Raw genomic sequence first — 21,458 nt, 5'->3', positions numbered from 1 at the left:
CCTAACTTGTATTATGCGGATGTTATGACAAATTATTCAACAAACTATAAATCCTCTGCTGAATGGATTTACACCACTCTTGGGACAGTGAAAGTACACTTAGTTTAATGCCCTTGCTTCATTTGTTTGTCTTATGTATGGTAAGGCTGTTTTAATGGTATGTAAAATCTACTCCAGTACAGAATGGATTTTGGCAGATACAGCTTTCGTGTAGTTATTATTCGTATGTGCTCCTGGTGGTACCAATATGCAGTTGTTAGTCATTCCCGGTGAAACCTTTGGGAGAGAGTTTTGGACTGTATTTAGAATTTAGCTGAATTTATGCCCTTCTGAGAAAACATTTAGTGTGGGGTTGTTTCCCACGGAGGAAATGCCCCCGAACAGGCCTTCAGGAGAAGTGGGGTTGTTGATACAGCCGTGTCCCAAAACACAGCTCTATCTTTGTCTGTCTAAAGTTGATGTATGATTTAGGTGGTTACAAATCATTTTGGCCTGCTGGCATGCACATATGTGGTATGTATTGAAGTATTTATTTTCAAAACAAAGAATTTATATTCATCTTGTTGTAGTATAAATAATAAGTCAAAAAAATAGTGTTTCACCATCTTTGCTGCCAAAAGTTTTTGCTTCCAAAAATAGTGTAAATATAAACAATCGTCTTTTTTCCTTTCCCACTGAAATGATGGAGGGAGCCTCCAGTGATATTAATGAGTATTTTGTGGGAGGTATTTCAAGGTTTGGTAGGTGTTCCATAATGTTTTATTCTACTTACATAAATTATTATGAAAATGTTTCATGTTAAGGAATAGACAGCTTGCAAACAACACTAAATAATGTAAAATTCTCCATCTGCAAGTTCTAATTTGCTGCTCTGGCTGGAGGTAAATGATGACAGTGATTAGGACATACAACAAACCAAATAAACTGTGCTGAGACTTCAGGTAGGCGGTGGATTTTTTAATGAATCTTTCTTTTCAGTGGCATTTCGAGACCCGTAATTATTTGGAAATGGAGTTGCCACAGTTTGTCTTTGCTTATAGGAAGTTGTACGGTCTCAAAGGATGAGCTGAGAACCTCTTCAAGGCACTGAGAGACAGGCAATGGTGGAGCCAATCGCCTCAGCAGAGAAGAGGTATTGAGCCTGACTTGCATGACTGGGGTGCTGAAAGCACTGGGCAAAGAGAAACCACGGGGAGTAGCAGGCATGATTACAGGATTTATGAGGATTACAGGGAAGAGTTTAGCTTTGTGAAGAGAAGCCTACAGGGCTGCTTCTTTGTGTGATTTGAGGGGATTTGAGGAGAGTGCAGGTCTGAGGCCTGCTGTGCTTCCAGGTGCTGTAGGAGAGCCGCTCTCCACAGAGGCACAGGGCCTCTTCAGATTTTGTTGCATGTATGAACTCACCTATTTGCAGGAGAGCTGAAACAGTCTCAAGTTGTCAGGTGTGGCTCTAGATTGGACATTAGGGGGAATTTCTTCATGGAGGGGTTTGTGAAGGACTGGAACAGGCTGCCCAGGGAAGCAGTGGAGTCCCCATCCCTGGAGGTGTTTAAGAGACGTGTGGATGTGGCAAGGGATGTGGTTTAGTGATGGGACTCAGTAGATCAGGCTGATAGTTGGACATGGTGATCTTGAAGGTGTTTTCCAACCAAAATGATTTAATGATGCTACTTAATGCTGATGTTTTGTTGATAGACTTTCAGAGAAAACTGACATGACAGGACAGAGTTATCTGCTGCCACCTTGCAGAGTCCTTGGAGGTAGGTCCTTGCTTCCAGGATTGATTTCAGACAACTTGGTGTTTTTCTACATTTCAGCAAAGATGGCACAGTACCCTCTAGCACATGAGAGTTTGTCCTTCTGCTTCTCGTCTGCTCTCAGTTCCTCTTGGTGCTTTCTTCTGGGGTAGCAGGTCTCAGGCTCTTGGCTGGGACTCTTTCTACATAATAGCTTCCAGGCTGGAGCTTTCATTTCTGGAACAGATTTAGTTACTTTAAAGAAAAAGAAAATTTCTCTCCTCTTTCCCAACTGCGAACTTGAACCAACCACCCCCTTTCTAAAGACACAGGCTGCTCAAACTGTAAAAATGGAAAACCCGAACCACCAAAAGTCACATCAGGAGAAATTTCACTTCTCCTCTAAGAAGCCAAATATTTACACCTAGTGGAAGACATCTATCTATCAAGGGACCATATTAAGGGATCCCCCAATAAGCTGCTACTGGGATGCAACTACTGCTGTGCTGTACAGCAGGTCTCTGTGTGCAGCATGTCCAGATTGTCCAGGCTACCTTGTCTTCTGGGAGGAACATGTGATTTTTCTAATTACCAGAGATTTTCATTTTTCCGCACCACCATTAGGGAAATCCTCAGTCCTCTAATTCCCCTGGTAGGAGAGGATTTGAATGTAAAAGATGTAATACCAAAAGTACTGTTAGTCTCCCTATAAAGGAAGAGGAGGTGGCATGACCCAGGTGTGTAAACCTGGTGGGTTTAGGTTGGGAAAAATCTTTAGGTATTAGTGTGGAGAGCTGTCTCTTCTTTTTCATCTTGTGTTATATATGACTGAAGCAGTGTAGTGCAAAAGAGGAAAAGCGCTAAGAATGATGTCTCCCAGCCCTAACTGGAAAAAAAAATCTGGTTTGTCCTATGGGAGTAGGAATTCAAACTTCTCACTGAATCCTAATTTTGAGTACATGTTTTCTTTACGTTCCATAATATCCAGACAGCAAGCTGCCAGCAACCTTTGAGCTTTTAGCTCCACATCCTGAGAAAGTTCAGATTACTTTCTTCACAGCATGTCTTTTTTCCTTCCCAAGCAGGAAGAGGTGAGACCAATCAGACCACAGCTTGCCTTGCTCCCTTTGAGCAATGCTGTTGATATAATGACCAGGCTTAGAAAGGAAGGATTAGGGATGAGCTGTTTTATTCTTGTACCAAAACTGTTTCTAAACTGTCTGGTTGACTCCCATCCGTTGTTTTCCCTAAGTGGTTCTGGTGGCTACCACTTAATTCCTACAAGCAGGGCATTGCGGAAGGGAGGGTGAGAGGTGATATATGTGGGGGCAAGTTGGTCACTGAATTGTTTTTTTAATATTGTAACCTCCACTGCCTGAGTGTCTGAAAATTGCCAGGGAGGAACAAAATGTGCAGCTGTGAGTTTTAGCTCACAAGAAAAATTTAGGAGAGAAAAGGAAGGAGAGCCACAGCGGTTGGTGTAGATGGGAATATGTGGTGACTTTAATGGTGCAGGTTCAAAGATTGTCAAAGGTTTTCACTGTCTTCCCCTGCATATCTTGTACCTCCTCTGTTCTTGTGTCATAACTTTTCTCACTACCCACAGGCTAATTCTTTTTCATTTTGTATGTGTGTCTTTTTCTTTTCCATCTCATATTTTTTTTGCCCTTTTGGCTGTGAATTTGCCATCGCCCGTGTACCCTGCCATACTCAAAGATTAGACATAGTGCAGTTGAAACACCAGCACTTTCTGGCTCCCAGTGAAATGCATTTTGGCAGTATTTTGCCAGTACTGCTGGGAGGCTCAGGGATCTTTATGGGCAGATTTCATACAGCTGTGATTGTGAATGGAAAGGTATGTTTTGAAGTGCTTTGAAAGGTGTAGAGATGTGGGTCAGAGGAAGGCCTCATGCTGTCTATTTTCGTCAGTGGACAAACGCTGTGAGGGTGTGGGATTAGTCCAATAAACGTCATCAATTTTGTTAAGTTATCAGCTCACCCAGATGAGGACTGGGAGGGAGGCAGGGGATTGGGTCAAAAATAGTTTTACAATTAAAAGGCTCAAAAGTCTGAGTCCCATTTTTCTAGAACCTGCTACTGTAAACTTGATGAAAAGATAATTATAAAGGAAACTACTGCAGTCTGTACATCCTGATAATTCACAGGCGAGTTTTATCTGAGTGACTCACTCCCATGACAGAAAAAAAACATGCCACCATTTATTCTTTCCACTGTCAATATCTTAAAGTATTCCACCTTCAGATCTGAGAAGCTATGATTAATTTGATAAGCTGTAACTTTCCATGTTATTTTTTTCCAGTGTTTTTGTGTGTGTCTGATATGCATGTACGTTTTGTCATTTTATTTTTGAACTGAGAGTAACTCAAAGGCTGTGAAGATAAGGAAACGTTTTGTGCCAGTACTCACTGAGGTTAATTCCGGAAAATAAGTAATTATAGAAAAACAAATGATTATTGGAAAGACTGAAATGATTTCAGAGATCAAGTATAGTATGACGTTCTTATTTTGATTGCATAAGTGCAGCTATGCCAAAGCCCTGGAGCAGCGGGGATGCAGTGCGTGCACTGCAACTTCTGCCACTGTAAATGCACCCTGGGTTGCTGGGGAGCCCTGATGATCATTACTCCCTTACCTGTCCTCACACAAAGCTCCTGCACAGAGGCAGGCTGATATACTAGACTTTCCAGAAGTCTTTTGACATCATTATGGCTCATGAGGAGTGAGAGAGACGAAAAAGGGAGGGTTGGGTATGTGGTGGCAACCTTCTGCTGGCAAAGGAGGCTAGGTGGTCATCCACCTCAGTGGATGCCATCCTGGCATGTTTTTGATGAGAGCTAGCATGGAATGAAGCATGCTGTTCTTTACGTGTTGGTATAGAATATGGGGTAAAAATAATAGCTAATAATAGTAAAATTGACAATAATATTAACTGTTAACATAAAACTAATATGGGGTGTTGTTATTAACTATTTAAATGAAACACTATTACTGGCTTCTTCAAGGTCACATTGTGAGCTTCGAGTCCTTCCTTGCCAGTCTGTAGGAAGTCCTTATTTCACAATAGTTGATGAAATAGTTCCCGGGTTTTATGCTCCTGCGAACCAAACCACGTTTTTAAATAATTATTATTATTTTGTCCAGGAAGTTATTCAACATCCATATTCTCAAAGGAGCTCAGCATCTAATTTGGGCAGTGGCATTCAGTTCTCCTCCAGTAAAAATAACAGCCTATCAAACTGACATTCCAGGAAAGTCTGTCAAACGGATGGATTACAGGAAACCCCAGAGAGAGCCTGCATTTAACTAGATCCTAAGGAGATGACAGATACATGAATCCTAGTCTTTTGCCAAAGTTAGAGACAGGTACAACCCTGTAGCTATAGGTGGTAGCTCTTTTACTGTTACTGTGCGTTGTCATCAGATATTTATTTAGACAAGAAGTAGCCTTACTTCTTTTTACTGAGCTGGCAAACCAGCAGCTTCCAGGAGTAGAGACCACTGAACAGTGGGACTGGCCCATGTTTGGAGTACCTGGTACCCTCCATAGGGTCTGCCTGAGAGCAGGTAAAGCAGAATATTTGTTGGAGGGAGATCTACCTGTGGCAAAGCAAACCCCAGTATCTTTGGCCTGGGAAGAGAGTTCCAGGGTCCTCAGTTTAGCTCCATATTTGCTATATTCCCTTTCTAATCAGCCACAACGCAAAGAAAGAAGCACAGACTGTTTCTTCTTTTGCTGAAAGATGCTGTCTTACTCTGTAATCCAAGCTGCAGAGGCATCTCGAGCTCCTGTACAAGTGAGAACATCACACGCATCATCTTAGTTCAGGGGATAAAGGCCTGCAGTGAGGATGTGAGGATTCATTCTTTAGCCTTTCTGATGGTTCATATTGCGTAGAGCTTGTGGTTGTAAGGTATTAAACTGATTTTTTTTCTTTCATTTCAATGAGATTTCTGTTGCTTTAGTTTTGTTTCTTTTTTTTCTTTTTTTTTTTTTTTTAAGGTGGGGCAAGATTAAAATTTTTCTCTGTAAAGCACACAGTAATTACTGGCATAAAACAGTCACATATTTTCCATGTTGTGGTCTTCAGTTACCTGGTTCTATTGTTCAGCTCATACAAAGAGGGGTGGCAGGCATTGATTGATATTATATTGTAGTATTGCTGAATAGGCGTGCAGTATGTTTTAGGTTGGGCTTCAGAGGTACTGAACTGATCCTATGAGACTGGATTCTTGAATTTGTCTGAGATAAATGGTTTTGGATGACTTTTGCTATAACCCCTTGGAGGAACACATAGATAATAAACATCCTGGATCTGCTTGCAGCAAACACTGTAGTAGAAAGTCTTCCATCCAGAGGCTGAAGTTCAAATGTAGGAAGCTCAAACAGGATGAGTGTCAATTCTTGGTTATGTCTTCAGTCCAATTTTTAGTTATGCAAAAATACTTGGTGTTAAAGTGTTATGATGTTAAAATACTATTCATGGGATGCTCAGATAAAACTGTTAATATGCTCGGCCTTAAAGGACAACAAAGAATGCCTTTTTTTGGGAAGGGAATGCATACTTGGGCTGCCCTGCACAGAACACCATGTTGACAGGATAAGAGGCAATCTGTCCCATAAAGGTCACGTCCGTGGTAACAATGACCAACTGTGTGTGAGAACTGAGCTGCAATTCTCCTCATTGAGATAGAAAAGCTTCATTAAAGCCAAATTAAACCAACGCATGAGCATTTTCTGAACTGTCCTGCAAGCCTCTATGAACTTTTCTTTGATGAATTATTAGTCCAGGAAAAACTGTTCGTTTTGATTTACTTTGACATATTAAATGGAAGGGGGACTTCCTGAAAGCTGTGCTGAAAAAGTCCAAACCCAGGTGTTGGGTACTGAGTAACTGCATTTGCATTTGGCTGCAATTTGTTGAGTTTCCTGGGATTTGCTTAGACCAGAATTTGTCTGGTGGCACCACAAAATACTGAGACTGAAAATACATTTTGGGGAGCTGAAGGGAAGGTGCGCTGCCCTCAGAGTGCTGATGGGAAGTTTTTCTCAGTGGGCAGCATGACAGAGGGTGTTTGTCCTGTGAAGACGGTGTCTCTCCTGAACAGATTAGAGAGAACTGTGGTTACCTCCTTGGAAACTAACAGGAATGGGCACTAAGGACCACCCTGGTGGAAGGGCAGTGAGCAGTGCATAGGAAAAGGGTGTGCGAATTCCCACTGCGCACTGAGGGTTTGAAGATAATTGCATGGAGGAAGGAAAGAGCTGAGAGATCGCCATTGAGAGCACTATTTGCCCTTGAAATTAAAAAGCGGAAAGGAGATCCCAAAAGAAGGAGGCTGGCCAGATAACAGGATGAATAATAGGAAAAACAGCGTCATGCAATTATGTGAATGGAAGTTAAGAAATGTTAGAACCAGACGGTACCACATCATCCGTCTCTGGCCTCCTTGGGTGTGTGAGAGAGCAGTCTTAGTCTACATTTTAACCCATGGGACTCTCCCTTGTTCAGTGACAAAAATAGATATCACTCATACTTTTTGGTTGTTCGAGATGTCATTTTCAGTGATCTTCAGTGCTTTGAGTGCTTCAAAGGCCTGTGTCTTCCTATCCCCTGCTGCTGCTCCTGAGCACCCTCTCTCCTCTGGGCTGCTGCAGAGCACACAGCCTTTGGGACAATGTGGTGCTTTTTGTGTTTGTTTAGACAAAACTGCAGTTTTTATGCTCCTAGAGGTTTTCCAAACTCTTCCCCCGCCCCGAGAGGCTGGGTTGGCTTTGTCAGACTGTTATCAGACTGAGCCCCAGTATTCAATCACAGGCACAGGGTGACACCTCGCTGTGGCCCAGCCGTGGAGATATCGGTGGCACTCAGGAGTTGTCCCATGCAGGTGACAGTGCCAGCTGCCCTTCTGCACCCCTCTCCTCTGCCTATGGCTGTTGACAGAGTCCAAGCCTGTCATTTCAAAGTAGTAAAGCAATTACTTTGAGGTGACACATTGCGTCTGTAAGAATTGTAGGGCATTGCTCTGTGTGCGCGATGCCCTGAATATAGCTCTTTATCAGCCACATGGGAGTAAATACACATCTGTGGGAAATTTAGGGAAAACAAAGATGGGCTGACAAGAGAAAAATATTTTGTTTTTGAGAGGAGGTACATTAAAGCCTCTATTTTTGAACCTGAACGTCTGCATAGTGTCTGCTTGTTATCCCAAAGACCTTTACGAGTTCTGGACAGTCCCAGAAAAAAAAATAATGATGTTTATTTCTCCTTATCCTAACTTTTCCTCTCTGAGAAGGGCCACAGTGCAGTGACCACTCCTAGAAGGAAAACCAGGACTTCATTATTCAGATCTGTTTGTCTTGGAAGACCTACAGAGAGCGTAGTGCTCCTGTGACTCATGATATGGGTCTGACTCCCTGCCCACTCTACGTTGTTAATTTAGGCAGCTGTAGCTGTTGCCATAGGTTTTGTGGCTCCTGAGTAAGCCTGGAGGAAATCTAAAGTTGCACCAGAGGTGTGTGCTGGATCAGATAACCTAATGAGAGGTCTTGAGTCTTCCTGTGAGTCCTGCCCACTGTTGGCCACATTGGCTGGAGGAGGCCACACAGAGCCCTGCTGCCTTGGCCTGGTGGGCAGCCGGCCTCAGCCTCTGGAGTCCTAATCTTGTATGTGTAGATGGGAGCTGAGTATGCTTATCATGGCTCATTGCAAAACTCGCCTCTAAATGAAGTTTTCTCACTGGCCACTGTCATTTTCCTTCAGGAATGCAGACGTCTCGGTTGCCCTCACCAGTGGCTGAAGCTCTGTAGGAAAGAAAAAGGGTTAAGGTGTCCTCTCTGCATGTGCAGTTTGCTCTAAGGCATCAAATGGTTCCTGTAATGGGAGTGTTGTTGTAGTAGCAGTGTGCAAGTAGTGGTGGGATTACCAGTAAGAATTTGTGTCCTACGTCAAAAATAGGAGCTTTGTCAAAACATTGCCTGCCATAACATACAATTTTTCAACAGAGTTTAACTGCATTGAAGTTACAGGCTAACCTGCTAAAGAGTATGTCTAGCATTTCAGAATGACAAAACAGAGAAAGAAAGATCAGAAATTTAAAGATACTCTAATCCTGTGCAACTATTAATGAAAGATATATAAACTGGTAATACAGCTCTCATTCTGGAATAATAGCCAGCTATCTAAAGGATGTTTATTTACAGAAAAAGAACTATGAGAACGCTAGGGAGATTAATTTTAGACATATTAAAATTTTCAGGCTTAAATTTATAATCTTACTCCTTTGTATACGGGCAAATTACAGTTGGCTGGGGCCCTTTCATAGGGTATGTTTATTTTTCTATTCTTTGGGAGATAAGTGATAGTTAAATGCAATAAGTGAGTTTTCTGATTATAGAAAGATGTACTTTGCGTGCCTTGCTGGGACAGTCCTTTGGGTAAGGCATTTTACAGGATCAGACTAGTAATTGCAGGGAGGCATCTCTCACTTTGCAGTCCTCCTGCTAATCCCAAGGGCCCACTACAAACCATAGGCTCTGCTCCTCTTACATGTGCTCGTGCTGATCTACTTGGTGGACCTTGAGTAAATCTTTTACTTTTTGCCTCCTTTTTTGCATCTTTCACCTCCACTTCTGTAATTTGTAAAAGAGGGTTAAGTGACTGGCCTATTGATCCCCTGACTTCATGGACATCGCTCTGATGGCTTTTCCAGGAGCTCTGTTTATGGGTAAGGAAGATGGGGAGAAGTCATAGGTCAGGATTTTAGTCCATGGTTTTCTTTTACTCTCTACATTGATACTTGCTGTGTGTTTTTAATGGTTATCTTTCAGTGATTTTAATAGAGCTGCTCTAGCAGTAAATCATGCCAGGGAATTTTCCCTGCCTCCACATATTATATAGGAATTGTCCTTTTCCATGATGGGAAGGGGTTAACTGCGTTTGTAACAGCTAATATGGTATGTCTGCTCCACTAGCTCTGGCTACCCCGGAATGTTCTGTGTTTAAGCTAAAACAAAACTATAAAAAAATATTATTTTCTTTTATTATTAATTTTCTTCCTTCCTATTCATCTTCATGAGTTCTTCTTCTATGAGTTTTTCTCAGGAATTGTTTATCCCAGAATATCCTGGGGAACAGGTGTAACCAAACTATTTTTCTGTGTGACAGAAAGCTGGGATCCAGTCTCTCACCACCATTAACCTTTGTAGTCTTTATTACTTGGTATGAAAACTATTATATCAGACACTTCCTACTTTTCCCTGTTTTCCTAAAAGCCTGTGATCTTGAGGTAGATGCTACCAGGATTAGAGAAACAGAAGCCTAAGGGCTGGACTGAAGCTTTTGTCTCATACACATCTTTGACTTCTCTTTGCTGCCACATTCATGTTCAGGGTGAAGAAGGTGACTGTTCTATGTTACCAAGGGATGTGCTCCAGCTCTCACATTGGCACCTTCCTCGTGTTGTCTGTCACGCTCACTGCTGCCTCTGAACTCTTTGGAACAATGCTATAGAGCGGTTTCTTTCACTCCTTTGTTTCTGACAGGCTGAGACAAGTACTTTATGCAGCAGCTCATGGTACCTTTGTTTCCTGCTCAGTTTTTTATCTATTGTTGTAACAGGATGTCCACAAATTAACGTTAATTGAGGATCTTCAGTTCTGGATCTAGACTCAATGCATCAAGCTCAGACCCAACATATAGATCAGGTGAGCAGATATCCTTTTTAAACCTGCCTGAGTTTATCCAGGTGGAGCACTTTACTACAGTTAGAAAGGAGGCTTGTGGATGATGGAAAATAAGCATAGAACAGCAGGATGAAGGAGGTTGTGTTCTCCTTGATGAAGCTCATAGCCAAGTCGCTGGGTCCCACTGTGGGTGAGAAGGCTTTCTTCACAGCTGGGGGGTGAATCAGACTTTTTATGGTATGATTCAATGCCCACCTAACGGTAACATGCATGAATTGTTATATGATTCATTTTCCTTCCATGAGTCTTAAGGGGGCCTGTTGATAGTTAACACAGATGCAATTTTCTACTTCAGGTGTCTGCAACAGGTGGGATGAATCACACACCAGAGTCTGGGTCCAGTGGGAAGATGACAAGGTCTGTTTGGAGTTGTTTGATTATGTCCTGTGTGGCAGATAAGGTTTTATTTTGTTTTAGTTAGTTACTTTCTTAAGGAAAAAGAAACGGAAGAAAAATGAACATGTTTTGAAACCTTGTGTTTGTCAGATATGAAGCTAGAAGGGAGCAGAGAATGCCCTGGACAGAAGTGCAGTCAGTATTCTTGACACATTCTTGTAAGAAAATCCACAGAAAGTCCATTATTTTAGCAGTTAATTTGGGACAGCCAAGTAGAAGCAAGCCCTGCAGTTAAGGCAGCCTGTTAACAGGGTAGGGACTGGGAGATCTGGCATTCAGAGAGTCACCGAAATGAAAGATGTGCAACTCCTTGCCTTGGCTTCATGTAGCCAGGCGCAGGCAGGGCTCAGGGCAGAGATGGGACAACTTTCATCTTTGTAGGGGGCTCATCTGGGTCAAGAGAGGTAGGAGATGGTGGGGGTATTGATAAGAAGAGTCTTGCTCTTTTTCTGTTTGCAATATAAATTTTTAGATGTCAAGGTCTTTCACTAACACCAGGGTTTTTAAAAAGCATAAACTTTGAGAAAAGACTTGAAAGTGAATCCATATTGTAAAATGGATTTGTCATCACTCACTGCACTTGGTGTTCTTTGGTTGAGAAAATTAGTGTTCTCCTCAGCCAAAATTCAAATACTATTAAAAATTGTGTGGAGTAAACGTGCCTAACTCTGAAATTTTAACATTTTTGTGGGATTTTCTCTTTGGACATATAGCATTTTAGGAGAATGAGGCACAAAAGGGTGAGCAATTGAGGATATAATTTAAGGAACATAAGTTTTGTCTTGTTCTTAGTCAATGAAAGCCACTTTTGTCTGGTGGCACACTGTCCTGTCTTCCAAAGAACCGCAGAAAGGCACCTGCTCTCCCCTAAAAAGATCAGACTGCTCGCACGCAGCCACCATGCCACACTTCAGTGCCATCTCAAAATAGGTGGCACATCTTTGAACACTGTGAGAATACAAAGCAAAACCAAAGAACCCGCAAAATATCTGTCCCCCCCCCCCAAAAAAAAAAAATTATTTCCTCCTTGAGGTTTGCTGGGTGTAGCGCAGCACCTGTTGAATTTAGGAGCACAGAGGAGAACTGCTGTGCAGCTTTGGCTGGCAGCGGGGGCACAGTGGCCTCGGGTAGCTGGGGGTCCTGCTGGACACAGCTGTGCCCGTGCTCAATCCCTGCTGCTTTCTGCCATCTAGTGGTTAGCAAAACTTGTCTTCTGCCCAACAGCTAACATTAAAAAAAAATTGAAAAGATCAGAAGAGAGGCAGGATGCAGCATGCTCTGGGGGAAAGACAAGCGAGGCGCGACACGCACTCTGCCCTCTCTTAGCCAAGTGGACACAACGCTCCTGCATCCTCGGGTCTGACCTCTCTTTTCCAGAACGTGGCCGGGTAGCACAGGTTTTTCTTGCTGATTCCAGCCTCGTCTAGACTGGAAAGCACTTCAACATCTCACCTTTGGCACTTGCTAAACAACTAAGCTTCCAATTTTATTTATTTATTTATTTATTTGGTGAGTCTTTACCTTCACTTAACTGTCTGGAAATAACTATTAGGTTAGGATGGTGAACTTTACCCAGGCAGTGGCACTATGCCACTGAGTGCTGCCTACTCACCAGATACTTTATATACAGAAAGCGATCCTGACCAGCTCCAATCTTCAGGAGAGATTGCAAGCCTTGCCAGATTATCAGGATTTTTAGTACTGCACTGTAAGAACAGTTCCTAGAGGAAGTAGAGTGCTTTGACTCATTCATCCAAAATTTCCATCCATATAGAAAATGAAAGACAATAGTGTGCTTTAAAAGTCTGGGACTTTCCACCTTACCCTTTGTGGTAATGAGATAAAGTAAAAACAGGAGATTGATGTGTCTTTATTATTTATATCCTCTTCCACCTGCCCTCTACCCCAGGAAAATCACTACATACCTAGCAGCAGAGGTGTGGAAAGGCAGGTGATTTTCCCTGCCTGCCTCAGGGGCAGTGGGCAGGGGGCTCCCTGGGTGGTAGGACACGTCCTGGCTGCCCCAGGCATCAGGTGCCTTCCTGGGGACAGGGTGTCAGCCGCTGAGTGAGGTCAGCACCTAGGTGTTCAAGCCAGAGGTGGTTAGTGCACGCTCCAGGGAGATGGAGAGGATGTGGATTACACAACCTGTTCCAGTGCCTCACCACTCTTGGAGTAAAGAATTTCTTCCTAATGTCTAATCTAAATCTACCCTTTTTTAGTTTAAAACTGTTACTCGTTTTCCTATCACTACTATATTTGCGTGCAGACTCACCACTGAAAGAGCTCAGTTAAATATTTGGCCTAATCAGTATGTGTTTATCTGATTTTCAAGGTAAAACGTCACCTCTTCAGGGGAAGAAAGAAGGTATGGTGCTGGCTCCTTTTTCCAGTCTCTGCAGTAGGTATTAGCAGGCATGTCAAGGCTCAGGATTGTCACAACTCCTGCCAAAATCAATGTGTATAATTTGAAAATTATTTTTTATATGTGTAAAGAGCCCATACTTCCCTTAATATTATGACCTTATAACTGATTTTATAATGCTATGGTCGGTCAAATCTTGCTAACCCGTCTATTTTCTGGAGCAAGAATGCTGTTTCCAAATCAATGAATTCACAATCTTTTATCTAGCACAGGGCAAAACTTTGTTGTTGTTGTTATTATTATTATTTTCTCAAATAAGGAATAATTTGAGAACTGTGTTGCTGATTCAGAAAAAATAGGATCTTACAAGTTAGTGACTGCTTTTTCAGGCATTGTGCCTCAAGAAAGATATCGACCAATTTGAGAGAGTAGAGGGAATGAAAGCAAGACTGTTGGTGGGTCTGTTGAAAGATTTGAGGTCATTCAGTCTAGTGTGAGGTGTGATGTCTTCAAATATACAAATGCACACCTGTAAAGAGGATAGGAGAAAATGTTCTCCATTTCCACTTGAAATAGAATAGAAAGTAATGGTTCTAGGTTCATGGAAGGATATTTAGGCTAAATGATAGGAAAAGCTTCTATTTGTAGTCATTATAAAACGCTGGAATAGACATCGAGGCGCTGGAGATCAAGGCCCTTCCAGAGAAGGTCTATGAAGCTGGTGAAGGGCCTGGCACACAAGTCCTGTGAGGAGTGGCTGAGGGAACTGGGGTTGTTTAGTCTGGAAAAGAGGAGGCTCAGGGGAGACCTCATCGCTCTCTGCAACTACCTGAAAGGAAGGTGTGTGGAGCTGGGCGTCGGCCTCTTCTCACAGATAACGGCTTACAACAGCTTTCAGTATTGTGATCTTGTCTCGGCTCATGTTGTCCTTCCCAGCCATCTTTCTCTTCGCTTTTACTCCGCAAAAGTCATTTCTTTAATTTTATAGACAGGAAAGGGAGAGGGCTGAAAAGCACCCAGCGTGTACTTGTAAAGTTCACTCCAGATGAAGTGCAGGCTGGACCCATAGGATGGCCAGAGGGCCCTATCCAAGTGAGATCTGTGATCGTAAGTATAGCTCTGCGTGGCTTTGTCAAGAGTACACTCACCATATTTAGTGTTAGAGCCAAACATGGGAGTGTATGGCTCTCAAGAAGGCAGTTCTGTTTCATTATTGGAACTGAGCCAGAAATTGTCTGATTTCCAAGCAGTTAACACATTTCCTTTATAAGAAATGGGTGCATTTTTGTACAGCATGTTGAGAAATGTGTTCCAAAGGCTACTTCAGGGTTGACCTATGTTTCTTCTCTTTCTTACTAGGAAAAAAGTTCCCAGGGTCTTCTCTGCTAGTGAAAGATGCTGCAGTGCTAATTCTGATACCAGGTGTCCTCTTGCCAACAGACCAATGCTACAAAACTCTTCAGAAGAGGAAAAAATGAAGCCACCTGAAATGGTTAAAATCTTTCCCTGTGAATTTATCAGCTTGTACAGCTCAGTGGAAATCTGCACTTCAGCAAGCGCTGCACCACTGGGAGATTTTTGCAAAGAAATGTGATGTCCTCAGGATTTCAGGGGTGAGTTTTTGCTCTGCTTTTGTTCACTTCCATTCTGAGTTTGCTTCTTGGCACCCTCTCCCTTAATTTGAGATCAGCCAGAGTACTTTCACAGTTTTGTCTTGTCTCTGTCTTGTCTTTTGTTTCTCTTTCATAGGCTTAGAGCTCTGAAGCCCCTCCAAGAAAGAAGATACACTACCCTGGAAGATGAGAACCTTGCGTGGGCACTGAAAGCTGTTTCTACTCAACCTTTGTTTCATCGAGGAAAGTGGTGTCTAAAATCAAAGCACATGTTGCTTCCCATCGCGTGCTTACATGTGAGACTACTTAAAGTCTGTTGCCAGACAGGCAGAGAAGAAGAAGCCGGTAGATCACTGGGTTTTTCGGCCCCTGAGTGAGATAACCAACCACTGTGTGCAACTGTGAGGTCCCCGGCTGGGGAGCTGATAGTGATACTGTAACCACAAATTACGTAAGGTGAGCTTTTGCCTCTTACTCTCCTACTGTGTCAGAGGCTGCCGCTGTAGTTAGCTTTTAAATGCAAATTTCTTGAGAAAATAGGGGTCTACTGAAGTTACTGCTTCCAGAAAACCACGGTTGTCAATGACTAGGGCATGGACAAAGGGAGTAGTTATTTATTTTTTATTTTTATTTTTATTTTATTAAATCTAAATGAGACGACATTTCCAAAAAAATCTGGGTGTCTCTGCAGAATTTGTGAAAATACAGCAAAGTGAGCAAAGTGAGGCTAAATCCCCCCTAATATGATCTTTAGGTAGTATATTTCTGAGTATTAACAGCTTGAAAAAGGGGAAAAAAATAGCAGAAGCCACCTCTGCTTCACCATCCTTCCCATAATCCAGAAATAGTAGAAAGTAGGTGAATTTCTCAGTACACACAAAGTCAACAAACACATCTCTCTTACCGAGGTAGAAATTGTTTTAGAATAGGTTACTTGAGAAAAAGCAAACGTAATAGATTAAACCTCTGAGACTGCACCCAGAAATCTGAGTAGTGACTTTATGAATTATCTTGGGCCCTGTTTGAAGAATAGCTGTCTGTAAAACTTATACATCTACTCACCATCTAGTGCCAGGTGAAGTAACTCCATAGATTCTGGTCATGCTGAGTCCCTTTGTGTTAGGTAGAGATCTGGTTCTTTGTGAACAGTGCTGAGACCTGATGAAATGTGGTCACGGTTGCAGGTCTCAGTTACCAGATACATGTTGGTGCATCTGGCTATGTGTAGAAATGCTATGTACGCAGTAGGTGTGTCTTCCTACTGATACTGCCCCAGCGGGGGGGGTTAAGTAGTCTACAGAAAATATCATTAGCCACAATTTCAGATGGAAAGACATAGATAGATGGCTGTTTAAGAGGGCTTTATTAGGCAAGGCAGCTTGATTTTTAGGAAGTGTTGGGCGTCAGTGCACTCAACCGCAATTTCTTGCTGGGATATATGGGAGAGTTTATTTGTTAGTTACTGTCAGTTTCAAACTACAGTATCATAAAGTTCCTTTTTGTAATGTATTTGTTGAATGTGCCTGCCTCTGACTACTCTTCCCCCTTCCAAAGGTGCAGAGTGAAAGCTGAGCATGTGATTCACTATCAGAGGGAAGGTTTTTGTCTCAGCGGTTGTGGTGGCTGAGCTGCAGCAAATGGCACAGCACTTGTGTTGAGTGGAGTCCCAGAAACACTGCACGCAGAGACATGTAGTAAATAATGCATATGAACTAGCTCATCTAGAAAATCTCATCTTAAAAGAGAGTTTGTTTACCTGTGAATAAAGGTCACTTGCATGAAAACCTAGCTGCCAAGCTCTAGCTTAAGGCAGCGAAGTGTTACTCTTGAGTTGATGCAAAATGATTACTCTCAGGTTCTCAGCTGGCTGACATCTCATGCCAAGCATATTCTATACACCAAACTTCAGTTGACCAAGCGTCTTCTCTCAACACAGACTAAAATCAATGACACAAAACATGTATAACTATACAAGTTCGTTATAACATGAAGTCCTCTGTCTCACAGGGCCAAGATTCATAATAGTTGAAAGGTCAGTCTCTTAATGATGTTTCCAATATTGATTTTCCATTTCTTTATCTGTGTTACAGTAACTATGGCAGCAGTATTCTATTTGTGGATCCCTGGAGATGTGTGTGTACATTGGGAAGGGAGAAAGCGGAATAGGACTTTGAAGCTGGGGTTCAGGCTAGGTAGTAAACTACAGTGGTTAGGAGTGTAGAGGACACAGTAAGATCACTTGTGTGAAACTGAAAGGGTACGAGTGCAGTTGATTCACACGGATGACATACCACTGGCCTGTGTGGATGGAAACCATCCAGCCTCTGGGCTTACTTGGTTCCTAGGCATTTCATTTTCATTAGGTGAGCAGGAACTGCACATAAGCAGGCCTGCCTCTGGTGTAGTTTTTTTTGTTGTTGTTGTTTTGTGTTTTTTTTTTTTAATACTAGTCACCACTTAAAACTCACTCAAAAATGAGGGTTCTTCACCACAAATCTTTGCCTGTACTGAGGGACATGCAGTTGCTTACATCTCAAGCTCTGCAGAAAACTCTGCTGTCCGCTAGGTGCTGGTGGTCCTCCTTAGCGGTCCTTTTCTGCGCACCCCTTCAGATACGCTTTTCCTGCTCTGTTTTCCCCTGAGATCTGCTCCTGTCTCTCATCCCTGGCCACTGTCTGTGGTTCCTATTTGCCTGGGCTGGTGTTTGTTGATCTGAAACAGGGTAGGGAAACAGATCTGTGGAGGCCACAGGATGGGGAACCCACTGTAGGGAGCAGGCTGGGGAACAGGCCAGGCGTGGAAATGGATGCTTGCCTCTCCCGTCAGCCTGCTTGTGCACCCAGCCTGGTGGTGTGGCCTGGTGCCAGGACTCAGCCCTGCGCTTGTGTGCCCTGTTTCCCCTGAAACTATGGTTTACAGGGAGACCTAGGGAACGTAGAGGTGGATTTTGGGAAGATCCCAGATGCAAGATTATGCCTTTTACACAGAGATGCAAACTTCATTTTTCAAGTAGTTTTAGCTGTAGCACTTCCTTCTGCACACTCCTCACTGCTTGTGCACCTTATTATACAAAATGGGGGGCAGAATATTGTGGAGGTGTGGGGGAGAAATATTGCAAAACAGGTAATTGGAGAAGCAAGGCTTGGTAAGCTGTCGCTTGATCTAGCAGTATGGCAAAGCTTGTTGTTTGCCAGAAGCAGTCCCATCTGATAGATCTTTGGAGCCCAAGAGTAGGCAAATGAATAAACCTCACACTGTTTTATATATATATATATTTTTTTTCTTCGAAGCAAGATTCTTTGAGGGAATAACTGGAGAAAGTGAAAATAGAAGGGTTGGTGTGTTTTACAGTCTAAGAACCCCTTTGTTCCATCTAAGCTTGTAAGAGACTTACGTGCTGTGTGGCCTTGCTCGGGAGGGAGTAACCAGGCAGTGCAGCTGCATGTTCCTCCCCTGCAGGAAAAGGTCACTGGATCATGATGAAGAGCAGTAACATGCACTTACAGTCCTTCAGCTCCACAGACATCGCTATCTTCCTTCCATGCCTGTGTGTGGGTGTAACAGAGCAGCGCAGCTTTGTGTTCTTTGGGCTTCCTGTGTGACTATACCTGCACCGTGTATTTGGTGCAAAAATAGAAAAGGGAAGTCAAGAAGTAGAAAATTATGTAGTATAGTCTGGAGGCCCTTGGACTACATCTTAGGGAGGCTGCACAGGTGCTGTACATCCCCCACAGAATGTATCCCATTCCTGTTTGCTTTCTTCAACGGGTTATAGTGATCATGTGGATAATTTAACATGGGTATTGGCTCCTTTCAGTCACACACCGAGCACATGCAACAAGTTGTGAGACTGCACCACTTCCACTGGTGTCCTGCCCCTTCAGTAGGATGCTACTCCAGAAAATTCGAAGGCCATCCACTGAGCCTTAACACAACTGATGCTAGGTGTAATGTCTCAAATGTAACCATCGTGTTACTGAGACGTGCACTAGGTGATTAAGATGAACATGAAAATTCTTGACTGAAATGGTACACAGTCCTTATCTACTGGCTAGTTTAATTGCATGGGTGGAAATAACAATTTTTAAATTTCGTTTAAAAGACTGAAAACTGAATGATTCTGTATTTGACCTGAATGAATTATTTGCACCTTAAATGGTAGATAGTTTAAGTCAGCACCTCTTGCTTCCCTCCATCAAAAGACAGACTCTCGATGTATTTGCTTAAAAAAAAAGAACCTACCACAGGCTCCTGTGCTTTGCTTTTCTATGCTAGCACGTTTGATGGTAAGGTGGTGAGGTGCTTCCTGTTTATCTACAAAAATCTCATCTCCCAAATCAAACCTGGTTCTCTGGGGACCTCTTCTTAAGCCAAGCCTTGCTCTAAGGGTAAAATGTGTCACATTCAGATCTCACTAGCATTGCAGCTGGGGGTTGTGCAGTAATTCTCATGCATGCGCTCAGTCTCATTGTAGCTCTTGGTCAACAGGGCGTCATCCTGGGGCTGCTCTGAGCAGAGCTGCTGATGCTTTCGGCTGGCTGGGGTGACAGAGGGAAAGCTGTGTGTGCCCAGATGAATGCACCTCAGAGCTGGCTGGGAAGTCACACAGATAACCTGCCTGTAACCCAGCACCCCCTCACCTCTCAGAGGGACGTTGGACTCTTCTGTCTATGTACTGTGGTATGGGCAGAGTATTTGTATTGCAGAACATCCGTGAGAAACATATGGTTTCACTTGTACTTGTTTCTGGAAGGATGGCCTTTTCCCCTTCTGCCTGCAAGGCCAGTGTCCAGGTCACAGAAAGAAATTAGAGAAGTTTGATGCCTTTTGCTGAGGCTTTCTCTTCACTGAATGGCTGTCCTTGTTTTTCAGTTTAACACCACTGAGGTAGAAGCTCTTTCAGAGAAACAGTTTCTTTGTATTCTGAAATCTATAAAAATATTTTTACCTCTATCAGCTGAGCAATAGATGCAATTAATTGTCTATTTTATACCTAACCTGCTTCAAGTTTCCCAGTCTCTCACTTAAAATAATTAGTCTCTAGCCATATAAGAACTGGCCCACTAAAACAAACGCAGCAAAATGAATTTTTCTAGGAGATAATTTTCCACTTTTTTTCTTTTTTCAAATGAGGATTATCCGTGATTTATTGGATTGATAAATTATATATTTAAAAAAAAATAAAAGTCAACATACCTCATGGCCTGAACTAATTACCAGTGCAGAAATCCATAGATTTTTCTCCACACTGATACCATAATTGGGTTTGGAGGAGATGGAAAAGGGTGGAGTACAAGTGAGCCATAAGCATAATAAACCATCTAAATTATCCATATACCAGGGTTAATGTGTATCTGGTAACAGCTTTGGTGTTAGCTGGAACTGTACCAAGGTAAAATATGAAGACAGAGGAGCCTGACTTTCTTCCACTAAGTTGAGCACAAATCATCTGGTGTGTTATGTGCACCCTGAGGACTGGTATATCCTTCCTTTTCAACTGCGGTCTGAATTTTTAACCAATTTGAAGACTGCCCATTTGCTTCTGTATACCTCTTGGTGCAAACGTTGCTAAGGGTAATTTTTCAGAGCATTATTTTGCAGGAACAGATCTGTGGTATCCAAGCTCTAGCTGCACAGTGCTGCAAAAGAAGGGTGTGAGCATTCTTCTCAAACTTCAAATGGTGCTTTGGTCTTTATATCCTTTTTATCTTCTTTCCCACGAACCTGAGCATGAAATATAATGATATTCTTCTGCCAGTGTTGGGAGGCAAGCTTAGTGTGACACAGTTGCACACAGCTACTAGTGAACAAAAGTTTTTGATTTTGATTGTGGTCGGTCGCTGCTCGTCATTTATTTCCATTAATTCATCATGGACAAAAGCAATATGCATTAACTTAACTAACCAATCATCGCACCAATAGCAAAAAAGAGAACACTGTATTTTGACATTTTGTCACACATCGTGTGACTTCTTTGTAAAAGGAAAACAACCTTTTCCTCCTCCTGTTCCCCACAAGAAACAAACAAATGAGTGTTAACAAGATTTTGGTTAATATGAGGATTAGACATTCATGGTGTTCAGAGAATTTTTCAAGGAGACAAACTGGAATGAAAAACAGGATCCTTGGAAGGATTATCTTAGAAACTCAGAAAAAAAAATGTCCCACACACATTCTTAGCATTTACTTGGGAGGAATTAATCTGTCTTAGTATTGTCATCCTCATGGATTCATTTTACATGTTTATATCCTAGGAAAAACCTCTCCTTCTCTTCTCCTTTGTCTATATTCAAACCACAACCAAATCAAGGTCAAACTAGAAGCAGAGTCCTGAACAAAGGAAGAATGAGAAAGCTGACTGTTTCTTTTTATTCCCCCCTTTAAGAGACAAATACACAGTGGAAATACCCACTCATTCACATGACATGGACTGTATTTTTAATTCCGGTATGTAGCGGGGAGCATCCACAGGTTCTTCTAAACAAAAAGGAAGTTTTCCTGGGAGATAAAGGAACAGCATCCCAGAGGGAAGCTAGATCTGAGACAGCATGCAAAACGGTAGTCTGGAGAAGTCCTTGTCATAT

General features: G+C 42.5%; 1 long non-coding RNA gene across 1 annotated transcript; it reads left to right on the top strand.

Moving 5' to 3' along the window:
- Positions 1-10,389: 10,389 nt before the first annotated feature.
- Positions 10,390-13,311, top strand: LOC118244939 (uncharacterized). The gene is made up of 3 exons (XR_004777699.1): positions 10,390-10,461; positions 10,796-10,857; positions 13,232-13,311. It is a non-coding gene; the product is annotated as an uncharacterized LOC118244939 (long non-coding RNA).
- Positions 13,312-21,458: the final 8,147 nt, after the last annotated feature.

The sequence above is a fragment of the Cygnus atratus genome, chromosome 1, assembly GCF_013377495.2.
Source record: "Cygnus atratus isolate AKBS03 ecotype Queensland, Australia chromosome 1, CAtr_DNAZoo_HiC_assembly, whole genome shotgun sequence".
In the NCBI taxonomy this organism is placed as follows: Eukaryota; Metazoa; Chordata; class Aves; order Anseriformes; family Anatidae; genus Cygnus; species Cygnus atratus.
The sequence above is the reverse complement of the archived record's forward strand: the minus strand, read 5'-3'. Positions and strand labels throughout refer to the sequence as shown.